Source organism: Camelus ferus, chromosome 13, assembly GCF_009834535.1.
Source record: "Camelus ferus isolate YT-003-E chromosome 13, BCGSAC_Cfer_1.0, whole genome shotgun sequence".
Classification (NCBI taxonomy): domain Eukaryota; kingdom Metazoa; phylum Chordata; class Mammalia; order Artiodactyla; family Camelidae; genus Camelus; species Camelus ferus.
The window spans coordinates 57,899,978-57,915,395 of NC_045708.1; the positions used below are offsets into that span (position 1 = coordinate 57,899,978).

General features: G+C 34.6%; 1 protein-coding gene across 7 annotated transcripts in view; it reads right to left on the reverse strand.

The window, feature by feature from the left end:
* Window positions 1-15,418, reverse strand: part of ZZZ3 (zinc finger ZZ-type containing 3) — an 88,720-nt gene that overhangs the window by 15,537 nt on the left and 57,765 nt on the right. The gene's annotated exons all lie outside the window — the stretch shown is intronic.

Consider the following 15,418-nt stretch of genomic DNA (forward strand, 5'->3'; position numbering starts at 1 on the left):
TTCAAGCCATGATCTACTATTAAGTCACACAGTCTTTGTAAAGTTACCTGAAAGAGGTTAGTAAAACATATTACTGGGAATAAATGAGGTCTTCCTGAGTTATGAAGTACCTAGTCAGAAAATACCAGTTAGAGAAAGCAAAGCCTTATTCCTCTGTCTTAAGTTTTTAATTCTCGAACCTGAACAAGTACAGAAAATAAGAATGCATCTGGACTTTCCAACAACCAAAGTTATTAAGAAACAGCTAAATTTTTTTTAAAAATCGTAATATTTTTCGCACCAGGGAGGATCCCCAAATTCAGACCCTCTGTGGTACTCTGTTGGAATTAAGAAATCTGAGGTACACTTTCTTGACCAGAGTTGTAAGACACTGTCACATAATTCAGACATGGTCTTAGTTGTCATGATTCTCATTTGCTCATTGTGTTATACTGCCATTCTAGAGAAAGTACACTTTCTTGTTAATTCTTAAGCATTAAATACTTTTACAGAAGAAAAGACTTAAATATATTTTTTACTCCCCTGCATATAATGGTCTATTTGGCACAGCTAACATGTAATTTTACCCATACAAATCTACTCCCTGTCACTATTCTGAAATCTCACTATGGTACATGTGTATTAATTAGTTCATAATCCCTCTCTCTCTCGTTCAAATTGTCCTGTCTCTCTGACTAATGTCTAATTTCACGTATCAATACACATATGTAAACAATTAGCCCAATAGCCCTGAATGCTCAAATACATTTTGCAAAAATAATCAAGAATAAGTTGCTCCATGGTCACTTCACAGTAAGTCACGAAGTATTTAAAGTATTAGTGAAGCACAATTTTTTCCTTATGGCTTCAAATAAATTTCATTCTGTTTTCCACTAGACTGTAAACTCCGTAATGGCAAACGTATCTGAAAAGTTCACTGTTTTGTTTATCCAGTGTGCAACGCACTTCCTGGCATATAGATGCTCAATAAATATTCTTTGAATGAACCGATGTTCAATATTCAATGAATGGACAGATCTTCCGTGCAATCAAAAAGTATACTGAACTTTTTAAGTCCAAAAGTTAGCAAACAAAGAAAATTTTCAAAGGTAAAACAATGTAATTTTGAGGTTCGCAGCCATGGCATAACTGCAACATGGCATTCTCTATCAAAACACTTCCTCAGCCTCCTGCCTAAAACATACTTTATTCTTGTTCTCAAGTCCCTTGCTAACTAATCCCTGATGAAATGTTTAATAATTAAAGTAAAAACTGCTCACACTGAAGGGTAAGACTCCTCTCAAGCTAGAGATATTTCATTTAAAAGTTAGAGCTGAACTGGAACGCAAGAGCTGTCCTAAGTCACTCCTAGGTAAGACAGAGGTTAATTCTAAACTCACTGTCACAAGCCTGCCTGTGTCAAGGTGTATGGAGTGTGCAAACCCTGTGCAAACTGTGCTGGTGCTTTCTAACGGGCAGGCTGGCCCAGACTCGACCTCAGGGTGGTAACAATGAGCCGAGTACTAGAACCTGTCCTCTCTGTGATACAATACTCTTAACCGCTTTACTTCACCTCCAGAACTCGTACCCTACTTAGCTGAGCCACCAAAAACATATCATGGTGTCTCTATATGACAGACCCCTGTTCTAATTAGGAAATACACAATTCTGTATATCAATATAAAAATGATTATGGGTCTGTTAAACTTTCAGCAAACTGCTGGAAACAAGTTATAATTAATGACACACAAATAAGAATAGTTATAGGAAAAAACAAGCAGAGGCTTAAAAAAGAATGCTAGTCAGTTACTGACTTTGGGAAGAAAGGCCTGTATTTGAAGCCAATAGATTCTAACAATGTCTACTGTATGTAAATTATTCCACAACGATGCTGACTTTAAAAAGTAATTCCAACAGAAATGACAAAGAAAGTGTAACTCTTCACTCCCCATTTTGCTTCTCTTTAATCAAGATAAAATGATTATCAAATTCAAAAGCCTAGGATAAACACTGGTGAAGACTTAAAAGTCTAGAATACGTGAAAAGACTGTAAGAAAGTGTTGAATTTAGGTCTCCAAGCCAAGATAATTTGAATAATTTCCTAAATTACCAGTAAAATAACCATACATATCCTTTAACAGTAATGGAAAGAATAAAATACTGGGGCCATATCTAAAAAATAGTATGATACAGACAAATCTATTTTCAATCCTACCCACCCACTCACTTCACCTCCAAACTACTGAAATCTGATCTAGGCATCCATTGAGGCAAGATTCATTTCTTCATTAATTTAACAATTATTTACTAAAAGAATAAGGCACTATTCTTAAAAGCTTTAGTAACTATAAAAGTCAATCAGGGATGGAGCTTAGGTTTAACAGAGGCTCTCCAATTCCACCAGAGAGGGAGTAAAGAAAGAATGGGACAGGTTTGGCCATGTTATTGGGGTGGAGGATAGATATGTGAGTGTCTGTCATACTAGTCTGCCTACTTTTTTGTATGTTTGAAATTCTCTACAATGAATTAAAATGAAAACTCCAACTTTAGTTCAAATTAATGGGGGATGTGACCACTACACTCTTTCTGAGCTAATGGGAAAACACCTGCTACTGTATTCAGCTCTGCTTTGAGACAAACAGGTTCATAATCAGACAAGACAGATGAGAAACAGCGTAACAAGAGATAACAATAGTGTCCAACATGTACTGAATGTGTCTTATATGTATTATATCGTCTAATAATACAATTCTCATAACAAACTTATAAGATAGGTACCACTATCCTTATTTCACAGATAAGTAAACCAAGGCACAGATTAAATAACTTGCCAAGATCATGTCAGACATTTATTCCACAATGTGATGTGAAGAATGGTTAAAGACTCTGAGACTATTTAGCCAACAAACAGAAACCTCCAATAAAATATTATTTCAGTCTTTATTTAACATGCAACTAAGTGAAAAAGGAAACAGACTTGTTTTACAAGGTATAAAGGGTCAAACTAGAATGCAACTGTGATAAAGGCACAATATGAAGAAAACCTTGTCTTGGTCAAAATCAATAAAAGATGGTAAGATAGCACCCAATCACCATAGATGTTCACAGAGCTCTTTAAAGAAAATTCAAGCACTAAAAATTCTGAAACTCTTTAACTCCAGTTAAACATGCTACTTTCACTTCTGCTATTTACTGAACCAAGAAAAGAACAGAATGACAAAAAGAAATGTGTACAGTTTTGCATGGGTCCAAGTATAGTTATATAGCTTCCCCATATGGACAAGTTTGTATCAAATCTATCAAAATTATTTATTATCTATTTATAAAGCTGAATCCAATGCTAAGAACAGTAAGCTTATCTGTGGTTAAAGAATTGCTAATTTTGTTTCATGTCTTCAACATAAAGACAACCTCAGCATTTATATTAAGGAATTACATTTGGCTAAAGTATAAATACTCTTCAAATCTGTAAGTTATTTTCACTGCCTTTCCAAGTCCTCTTGCATCCTTTACTCACTCCTGTAAATTTAAAACCATTAATATGCAAGAGTATATAGGTAAAAGCCCTCATGTCTGAAAGAGGATACCAAGGAATTAGCAATCTAGAAGTTTAATTTTAAAAAACTAATGAGGAAACTTTTTAAAAATCTAGACTGAGACCATTCTGCCCCCAAAATTGGACTGATTCTTCAAATAGTCATTAAATAGTGGCATTAAAGATCCCCCCACCCCCTACTCCCAACAAAAGCTAACCTAGATACAGAGTCTTCAACCTATGGCCTGCAGGTTTTTATACAAAGTTTTACTGCAATGTAGCTACTCTCATTTGTTTATATGTCTATGGCTGCCTTCTAGCTACAGTGACAGAGTGGAGTAGCTGTAAAGTGGAGTTGATCCCTAAAGCCTAAAACATTTACTATTTGGCCCTTTAGAAAAAAGTCTGCAAAGCCCTGCTCTAAATTAAAAGATACAGAAACATACAACTAAACGTAACACATTATCTGAGTTAAGATCCCACGGCGGGGGGCGGGGGTTGCATTTGGGGTATAGATGGACAAATTTTAATACAGTTGGTGATTATATCAGATTACTATCTGTATCAATGCCAAACTGCTGGGATGGAATGACATATTCGAGGTTATGCAGGAGAATGTCTTGTTTTCAGGAGATATACTAACATATAAGGATGTTAAGTCTACAGCACACTTTAAAATGGCTTAGCAAAAAGGAAAGTTTTATAGTGTATTAGAATGGGAAGGAAGGTGAGGGGAAAGGGAAAAAGGGAGAGAACAATGTTACAAAATTTTAAGTTGTTATCAATGAAAAGAGCATACATATGCTTAACTATTCTTTTAATCTTTCCTAACTTTTATAATTTTCTACAATAAAAACTGAGTATTGAAGAAGCTACTCAATACACTTTGCTACTGAGAAAAGCAGCATGATTATTATTAGCTCGAACACGAAGCTTGATTAAACACACTGAAAAAAAAGCTAGAGGAAGGTGACATAATGTGAATGTATCAGTTTAACTACATTGCAAAAAGAAAAGGAAAAGGGATATAGAAAAACTTGCAATCAGATATGTTAACCAATGTTTTCACATGTGTGCACATGTGCACAAATGCACAGTTATATGCACTGTGAGAAGAAGGAAACAAAAGGAGGAAGATTTATTATGGATTTTATTTTCAAAACTATGTAAAGTGAATTGGTTCTCAAGAATAACAGTAACATTTTAATTAAATTTAAACAATAAATTCCATCTCATCAACCTATCAGGGTTAAACAACTGTTGGGGGAGGGGCCTCAATTAACTCTAACTACACCATTATTTCAACTAAATGTGGTGTTTCTACGACCTGCACAATATAGAGCTCACCATGTATAAACATGATTAAATAGAAATTATTTTATGTTAGTAGAACACACATTTTAAAAAATTATTCAGTAAAACAGGAGCTATATAACATAATACTTTTCTCTTCTTTTACAAAGAGTTTGAAACACTGAAATTATAGGATTTGCAAATTCAATAATTCACTGCAAACGCAATAATTTACAAATGGTCTCTTTCACTTTCTATGAAAATCCAGAAGTCATTAGAGAGTTATCAAAAAGACTTTCATGAAATTCCATATTAAGACAGAAACTAATACCTCAGAGCTTCTGATAGGATGGTTTTCTAGGTATAAAGATCAATTCTGTATTGAAAACAACTAAAAATGTTGAATTTAAAGCAAAGAAAAAGTCATGTACTTGTTTATTTTTTTAATTTTGTTCATTTTTAATTTTTTGTTGGGGGGGTAATTAGGTTTATTTATTTATTTATTTTTGGAGGAGATACTAGTGATTGAACCCAGGACCTCGTGCATGCTAAGCATGTGCTCTACCATTTGAGCTATACCTTCCCCACATCCTTTGTTTATTTTAAAAGTATGGAAAAACCAATAAGATAATAAAACTTTTATTTACAGGCCAAAATTTACATGAAGGCATAAACCAGGAGAGTCAAATGGAACACAAAACTGCTTTGGCCTTGAGGGCAGGTACTCCACTTAGCCAGGGAACAGAAGACAAAGCGAACAAGGTGGCAAGTCTAATAGGGGACCCTCTCTCATCAAGTTGTGACTCTACCCCTCACTTCCACCCACACGAGACTTTCTTTGGGACCGAGGAATGAAGCAGATAAACATTTCAACCATAAAAAGCTGTTATTACTACAAGACAGTCTAAAGAACTGAAGCCGTAAGTACAAAGCAGTGACTCTGGAATGGTACACACACACCCATGCCCCACCAAGATACCCACAGAAGTACATGCAATTTTCTCCAGAGGAATACATCTTTATTGTGGACCTCAAAGGTCACTAACATAATTTTCCAAAGAAAGGGAACAGCTCACATTTTAAAATTATCAAGCATACAAGAAAACTAGACACGAAGAATAAGAATAAAAGACAAGTTTGAAAACAGTTACAAGGAAAAGGAAACTACAAAAACTGAGTAGATAAACAACAAGTGTCTTCTGCAGAGCACAGGGAACTGTATTCACTATCTTGTAGTAACCTACAATGAAAAATGAATATATGTATGTATACGTATGACTGAACCATTATGTTGTACACCAGAAACTGACACAACATTGTAAACTGACTATATTTCAATTAAAAAAAAAAAAAAGAGTACGTAGCCTTGAAAAGGAAGAAAATTCAAACTCTAAAAATATAACTAAAATTAAAAGCTCATTAAGGACAAATTCAGAAAATGTAGACTTGGCAAATTCAGAATAAGCCCTTCATTGAAGGGGAAAAAATATGTGAAAAGCTCTTAAAAGCATCAAAGAGGTAACAGAATCCTAAGTATTACTAGGTCAAGATCCCTGAGAAGATGGAAGCATGTCGTGGGGCACTTTTGCCCAGAAATAATTTACTGATGCAGAAGAGATGAGAGGCTGAGCAGTGCTTTTGATAGCTTAAAAATGGTAGAAGATCAAAGCCAGAGTCGAGGGCCTACCAAGGGTGAGGCTCTAAGAAATCAGTTTATGCTTTGGCCTGGGATCCTGAAGGGCTGTACCCCAAGAATAAGGGTGAACAGGAAATAAACAGCCTTCTCAGAGTGTTTGTAATCTGTTTGTAATTAACTAATAAGGCTAAACACATACATACCCGAAGATCCAGACATCCCATATGTAGCAAAGCAACCTCAAGAAACTCTTGAATATACACAGCAGCATATATTTTTGGCAGTCTTATTCATAACAACCCCAAACGTCCACCTAAGCAGAATGGATAAACTTTGGTATGGTTCTACAATGGGATACTATACAACAGTGAAAATGGACAAACTACGTCTATTTATATGAATATAGATAAATGTCCTAATGTATCAAAAAAGAGCACATATAGTATGATCCAAAAATTAAACTAAACTTTATGAATAAGTACATAGGTGGTAAACCCCTTTATAACAGCAAAGAAGGATTTTCATGAAAATAAGATAGTGATTATCTCTGAGAAGAAGAAAAGGGGTGTAACTGAGGAACTATTCACAGAGTACTTCTGGAATGCTGTCTGTATTGTATTTCTTAATTCAGACTGTGGTTAAACAATTACAGAATTTTTGACTTCATAATTACATCTGTATGTAAGTATTTCATTACTATTATTTACATGAGATACTGTACCTTTTTTTAAGTGAAAATTTTCTAGGAAGAAAATGTTGCAGCAAGATCACGTCTACTCTTTTTGCACTTTATTCAAGATTCACATAGGAGTCCCAGCAACATCAGCAGCTAACATGAGACCTTATTCAACTCATTAAAACTTGGACTAAATCTGACCAGGGAAGTGAGACTTACATGTGGAGAACTACAAAACACTGACTAAGGAAATTAAGGATGACAAAGAAATGGAAAGATATCCCATGTTCTTGGACTGCAAGAATATTGTTAAAATGGCCATACTGCCCAAGGCAATCTACAGATTTAATGTGATCCCTATCAAATTACCCAGGACATTTTTCACGGAATTAGAACAAATAATCCTAAAATGTATATGGAATCACAGAAGACCCAGAATTGCCAAAGCATTACTGAAGAAAAAGAACAAAGCTGGAGGACTAACCCTCCCAGATTTCAGATAATACTACAGAACAACAGTAATCAAATTAAAACAGTATGGTATTGGTACAAAAATAGACATATGGATCAATGGAAAAGCATAGAGAACCCAGAAATAAACCAACAAACTTTTGGTCAATTAATCTTTGACAAAGGAGGCAAGAACATACAATGGAATAAAGACAGTCTCTTCAGCAAATGGTGTTGGGAAAACTGGACAGCAGCATGTAAATCAATGAAGTTAGAATGCTCCCTCACACCATACATAAAAAAAAACTCAAAATGGCTTAAAGACTCAAACATAAGACAAGACACTATAAACCTCTTAAAAGAAAACATATGCAAAACATTATCTGACATAAATCTCAGCAATGTTCTCCTAGGGCAATCTACCCAAGCAATAGAAATAAAAGGAAAATAAACAAATGGCGCCTAATTAAATTTGTAAGTTTTTGCATAGCAAAGGAAACCATAAGCAAAACAAAAAGACAACCTACAGAATGGGAGAAAATATTTGCAAAAGATGAGACTGACAAGGGCTTAATCTCCAGAATATATAAACAGCTCATACAACTTAATAAGAAAAAAAAAAAAAAAAACCCAATCCAAAAATGGGCAGATCTAAATAAGCAATTACCCAATGAAGACATAATAATGGCCAACAGGCACATGAAAAAATGCTCAATATTGCTAATTATCAGAGAAATGCAAATCAAAACTACATGAGCTATCATCTCACACAAGACAGAATGGCCATCATTCAAAAGTCCACAAACAATAAGTGCTGGAGAGGGTGTGAAGAAAAGGGAGCCCTCCTACACTGTTGGTGGGAAAGTAGTTTGGTGTAGCTGTTATGGAAAACAGTCTGGAGATTCCTCAAAAAACTAAAAATAGACCTACCATATGATCCAGCAACCCCACTCCTGGGCATATATCCAGAGGGAACCTTGATTCAAAAAGATACATGCATGCAGCCCAGTGTTCACAGCAGCACTGTTTACAATAGCCAAGACATGGAAACAACCTAATGTCCATCAACGGATGACTGGATAAAGGAAAGTTGTGGTATATTTATACAATGGAATACTATTCAGCCATAATAAAGAAAAATAATGCCATTTGTAGCAACATGGATGGACCTGAAAGCCAGAAAGAGAAAGAAAAATACCATATGATATCATTTATATATGGAATCCGAAAAAGGGAATGGAACTTATTTACAAAACAGAAACAGACTCACAGACATAAAAAACAAACTTACGGTTACCAGGGTGGGGGTGGGGGGAAGGGAGTAGGAAGGGATACATTGGGAGTTCAAGACTTCCAGATACTAACTAATATATACATAACAGATAAACAACAAGTTTATACTGTATGGCACGGGGAACTATATTCAGTATCTTGTAACTTATGGTGAAAAAGAATAAGAAAATGAATATATGTATGTTCCTATATGACTGAAGTATTGTGCTGTACACCAGAAATTGACATAACATTGTAAACTGACTATACTTCAATAAATACATTTAAAAAAAAAAGAAAAAAAACTTGGGCCTTAGCTTCCTCAGCCATAGAATGATTAGAAAGAACCAGATAAGTGATTGCAAAAGCTTTTTCCAAAGTGAAACATTCTAGTATTATAAGACATTTGTCCCACTCTGGTCAATCATTATTTTGCACTGTTCCTGAATTTAAAATGAAGTCAGTTTATACTGTATACATAAATACAGCATTAAGTCACTGTTTATGTCATACAGAATCATATTTAAGGCTTGGGTTTATCAGCTTTGCCCATAGTGAGAAGTATGCCAAGGAAGTGCTCTCAGAGCAGAAGGTATTTTAGAAGATCTAAGGGTTTAGTTTCCCCTACTCCACATACTTATGATACATTAATGACTTTTCTCTTACAGAAGTTACTTCCAAAACGAAATTATCTGGAATATAATGACTGTGGTTTACAAAAGGAACTGGTTGTTCCCTAAATCACTAAAAAAGGTGGGAAATTTTAGGTACACCTATCACTCTAGTTTTTAAAATGAATGTCTTATCTCATTTACTATATTGTGCAATACTTGAGAGAAATGTCATTTTTCTACATCTTTAATACTGTCCCCTAGTATATTAAGTTTCACAAGACAGAACGTGCTTATAAAGATAAAAACAAACAAAAACCTCAAAAGAAAATATGATCTGAATAGTTATTTGGATGGATCACTTTCCAGTGGTTAAATAACTGCTCACATATAATACTGTTTTAATGGCATATATGGCCTTGTGATTTCTTTAGGTATGCTAAAGGTACATATAACTTCAATCCTTAAGATTTAGATGGTCACACAAAAGGCAAACGTCCCAAACTCATGGATGACATGAAGCTGAGGATAGCAAGTACTGTAGATGAAAAAAATGAGGATTAAAAAGTAATAAGCAAGCTAGAATACTAGACAAGATGAAATTTAACTATATAAACAAAAAAAATCTGGAATTGAACTACAAAACAACCAGACTGTACAGGACAGCATGAACTTACCCTAAATGGTGACAAAAACTGTGAGCCTCCCAGCTGATCCTATGTTCAATTATGAAGTTGAAGTGTGAAGTGGCTGCTCAAAAAACATGCAATATGAGCTTGAACTTACATGAACCCATTCAAACACTTAAGCAAGCACCCTCATTTTATAAAGCGCACTATATCAGCTGTTCCTGAAGGAACAGTATAGTCAAATGCAGCCCTATCCTCAAGATCATTACAATTTAGGTAAGAGGGTGTGTATCTGTAAGAAGGTGTTGCTTATTTAAATACTGAAAAACAAGAAAAAGTTTGTAAAATCCCAAAGTTCCAAAAATTTGCAAGAATTATAATGATTAATGTTCTGTAAGAGAAAATCACATAGGTAAAAGCCAAGGCTGAACTTGATTTTAAGGGCAATGGGAAGCTGGAAAGCTAAGAAAGAGTTCTTAAGCTGAAGAAGAAAGTTTACATTTTACAAAGACCATTCACATCAAAATAAAGAGAGTGGATTAGAGTTGAGCAAGACTGCAGAGGGAGACCAATTAATGAGCTGTTATTGTAATAACCCAGGGGAAAGAGGGACTGTATTAAGGCAGTGGGGGTGGAGACAGAACAAGGTTAAGTGGGTAATTTGAGAGATTTATAAGGTAGGCTTTATAGCACTCGATGACTGTCCGAACAAAGTTACATCAAAAAAAAAAAAAAGTTTCAAGGAGGGCCTGTTAAAGCAACTTTTAATTAAAGAAATCTAAGGTAAAAGATGAGATATGTCCACTGGACTTCATACAAGGAAATCCCTAAGTCAGTCACTTCCGTGGTGTGATGGGAGGCTGAGTCTAGACTTCAACACTTTAGGATTGAGTGAAAGGTGAACAAAGGAGAAACAGAAGGTAGAATCAGTTTATTCAAGCAATTCAGCTCTGAAGGGGAGAAGGTAAGTAGGACAGTAGTTGAAAAGTATTTGGGAAATGAAAAGGTAATTTTTAAATCAAGGAAGACTTAAGCATGTTAAAATGCGGATGGGAAAGGGCCCATTAGAAAGGTTGATTCTGAAAACTCAGTCGAGATTAATAATAAACCCAGGAAGGTCTCTAAAAGAAAGCAAGAGGGGATGGGTCCCAGCTCACGGGTAGAAGGCTTAGACTCAGGTAGAAAAAAGAAATCCCTTCATTCACTTGTTTAAAGACTGTTTATCATCATCATCACCATCATTTTGTATTGAAAACTTAGTACTTGTAAGATGCTATGCTCAGCCCTTTAAAATTCCTGGCAGCCCTATATGTATTATTACTCTCTTTTTGTAGGTGAGGAGACTTAAATGAGGTTAAGTAACTTGTCCAAGGCCTCAAGCAGCGGATTTGAACCCAGCTAAGCCTTTCTGACTCCCAGGAGCATAATCAGTAAGCTATTACTTTCACTCACGAAGGATTGGTTCAGATGCAGATAAGTATGTGGCAAGATGTTGACTGAGGTAGTTCTGCTCTGCTGCCTCTTACTTTCTCATGGAGTGGAAAGCCAGGTCATCTGTGGAGTGAGGGGCTGGTGACTTAAAAGTAAAAAAGATTTTTAACAGTCATGAAGAAAAAGCTGACTGGGGAAATGTGGAAGGTTCATGGCACCTGACAGGCCCCCAACTATAACTGGAAACCATAAATTTACAGTGGCACTAATATGCAGAAGTATGTGATGCTTCTTCAGGAGGAACAAAGGCAGTAAGAGGGGAGGAAAAAATGTTGTCAAGAAAACTATGCAGTTTAAGATCAGGGAATCCAAGCCAGGTAAGAAAAGAAAGCAAGGATACATAAGGGCAAATATAGAAAAAGTGAGGTTGTTAAAGGAATTAAAAAAAAAAAAAAAAACCTTTGTATTCTTCTACATATTTATTTGCCAATTATCAGTTGTCCCATCTATTCTGTGCCAATAACTGAGGGAGGAAAACAAAAGGAAAGGCATATACAAATACACTGCAATCACATCTCAAGTGTTACAGAAAAGTAACAGCTTCATAAACATCCCGAGATACTGAATAATTAACTAAGACACTGCAGACGTAAGAAAAAAGATCAATGGTAAAAGGGAACAAAATACTTGCAAGAACTGAAAGCAAGACTGTGTGACTAAAATACAGCTTGGATGGAAATGGTGTAGTGGTTTAAAATGTGTCTCCCTAAACACCTTGGGGAAAGGTGTTTCTTATTCATCTTTACACATGTGGTGTCTAAGACTATGCCAAGCTTATAGGAGGCACTCAACAGATGTTTGCTGAACTGAATTAAGTCAGCGCAAAGCAATAGCAGCCCATAGCGCATGTTTATCAAATTAATTTAGAAGGATCTACAGTACTGAAGCACCAGTTTTAGGCAAAGGTAATTATCCTAGCACTGAAGTACCTGGGAGCCCTAAGTCACAATGCCGGCGACCAACCGGGATTTCACCTACACTTAATTAAGAACACTTAAGTCAAAAATAGATGCAAACCACATACAATCATTTATTTTTCCATGATTTATGAGCATGATTACCGGCTACTGTGATTTTCTCTACTCTACTTTTAAGGCAGTTTTAAATTAATTAGTCAAACCTGGGACTCTGAACATAACAGATAAAAATTACTGTCTAGAAAACAAAAAATAGTAATTTATCAAAACCAGAACTGCCTATTTCTTCAAGAAACCACCAATTCAAGTTTCAGCTAGGCTACTAAGACACTAGAAAATCATATTTGTAAGAATAATGCCTATTTTTAAATTAACCATAACAAAATCCATATAACCTGCCTTTTTTTTTTTTTCAAGAAGAGATAATTAGGTTTATTTATTTCCTCTTTTTTTTTTAAGTGGAGGTACTGGAGATTGAACCCAGGACCTTGTGCATTCTAGAGAGATACTCTACCACTGAGCTATCCCCTCCCTCAACAAAATCCATTTAATTTGAATTGGCATTTTGTTGTGGTCTTCAAACGGTACTGCATATTAGCCAAAGTCCTCCACAGAGAGCTGAAAGATTTCAATTGTTTCTTAGAATCAAAGAAATGATGGAAGATGTTCTAAAGAACATATCTCTGCTGTATCTCTCTTTCCCTCAATATCGATAACCTTCTTTCAGACAAAGTGAAGATATTTCTCTTTCACCCCACAGGGTCATGAGAATCTGTCAAAGGTGGAAGAAAAAGATTTAAAAACAAGGTTTCTCAAAATGGTCTAAGAACCATAAGCATCCACGCTACCAAGATGCATGTCAAAAAAATCCAGGTGCCTAGTCCTTGTCTCAAATCTACTAAAGCAAACTCTGGAGTGTAGGTCCAGGAAACCGCATTTTTAAAAAGTCAAGTTAAGTTTTACATAGAATAAAGTTTATGAACCATTGTTTCAAAGAGTTTCTTCTAAAAAAAGAAAAGAGGACAGTATATCAAAGCTAAGATCTTATTTCTGACATCCAAAATACAAATTAAAAAATTAAAGTATCAGGCAGCAAAATCCTTTATATCATGCAAAGGATGAAATGTTCATGTAATTATGTAAGTACTGATACTTTTCCTTAAATTTAAATTGTAAAACTTATAAAATACCTAAATAAAATGTAACCCATTCAAGATTCTCAAATAGAACCAGTGATTTACATTCTTAGCCCCCTGTTACAGTTTTACATTATAAAGTCAGAATGTTAAGTCTATAATAAATTTCTGTACAGAAAAGGCCTAAGCAATCATTTTAGAGACTAATAAAAATTTAGTTAACAATAAAATATCTGACATCATAAATTTTTTTTCTTAAAACTCTTACATTGGATTAATTTAACCAAAATGTTACTTTAATGTCAGGTTTGAGGTATTGATCTTTTCCATATCAGACTCTGAACAAGGAGGCAGGGAGAAACCTTGATGATCTTAGCAAACACTTTCTCGTCCTGGCTTAACTAGTATTTCATAAGTGTTTATCATTATTCACACTGACCTTCAAGTGATGATGACACGTAACACTTTATATTTCTGTCTCTTTTTACAAAAGAAAACTTCCCAGAAAAATAAATGATCTTGCAATAATTATGCACAATACACCACATTTCATGGAAGTAGGTGACCTATATGTTCATGTATCTCTAGCAACCAGCTCCACTAGCATGAATATGGTACACAATACATATTTGCTAAACTACTAAATATCAACTGACACAAATCTATCCCACAGATGGATTAGATCATATTAACTTCTTAGGAACTGAAGGTTTCAATGTTTTAAATAAATTTAAACTACTCTGAGAATAAACTACATAATGCAACCTTTGATAATTAAAGACAAAGCTAAAAACTAATCACTATTAACCAAAAACTTTACATTGCTTTTATGAAATAAATTTTACTGTTGTCTTTCAGTACATGAAGATTTACACAAACGAAGACTAAAGGAAACTATTTCTGATAATTTACAGACACTTACTACTCGTCAAAATATGACCAAATTAATGAAAGTATGATCAGAGTACAACATACCTCTAATAAAACTACTTCCCACATATGCTATTTGGAATGGCCCTTAAAATTCTATGCTGCCTGCTATTTAGTGGCTTACAAACAATATAACAATCTTTTAGTATTATTGTAGATCATAGTAGTTATGCTTAGTAAATGTCAGAAGACATCTTATCAGATGCCAAATTAAAGGTTAACACTCACTTATAAGGATCAAAAAGAAAAAAGGAAAATATATGTTCTAAGTTTAAGTTTTTCTCTTAAATACAAATTGAAATTTTGTGACAAAATGTTTTAGCTGAAAAATCAATTTCAAATTTCTTTTTAAGATGAATCATTAAAAAAAATATTAGCCTCAGCACTGGAAGTTTTAGATGGGTTTTAAAACTATTCCATGTATAGCAGTGATTTCCTAACCTGGTTGAACATTGGAATCATTTGGAGAGCTTTTTAAAAAGATGGAGGGAGGGGGAGAGAGAGAAGGATGACTGAGGCTCCACAGATTAAATAAGAATTTTTAGAGCAAGGCTAGGCATTCATATACTTTGTAAACATCCTAAGTGAGTCAAATGTGCAGCTATACTTAAGAACTGCTACACCATATCAATCCTAAAAAGAAATAAAGATTCATTAGGAATTATCAATATTAGAGAAGAAACTACTACTCACAGTTGAAATGAATGAAGTAATTTTAACTAAGGGCAAAGATAATGTATAACAGCAATACAATTTTTAAACATTATTTGTGAGCTAAATTTAAGTCTTTATAAATCAAGAAAGCAAATTTAGTCTGTGTCTTGTACCAGAAGTAATATTTCTAATAAGCTATGTAAGAATAG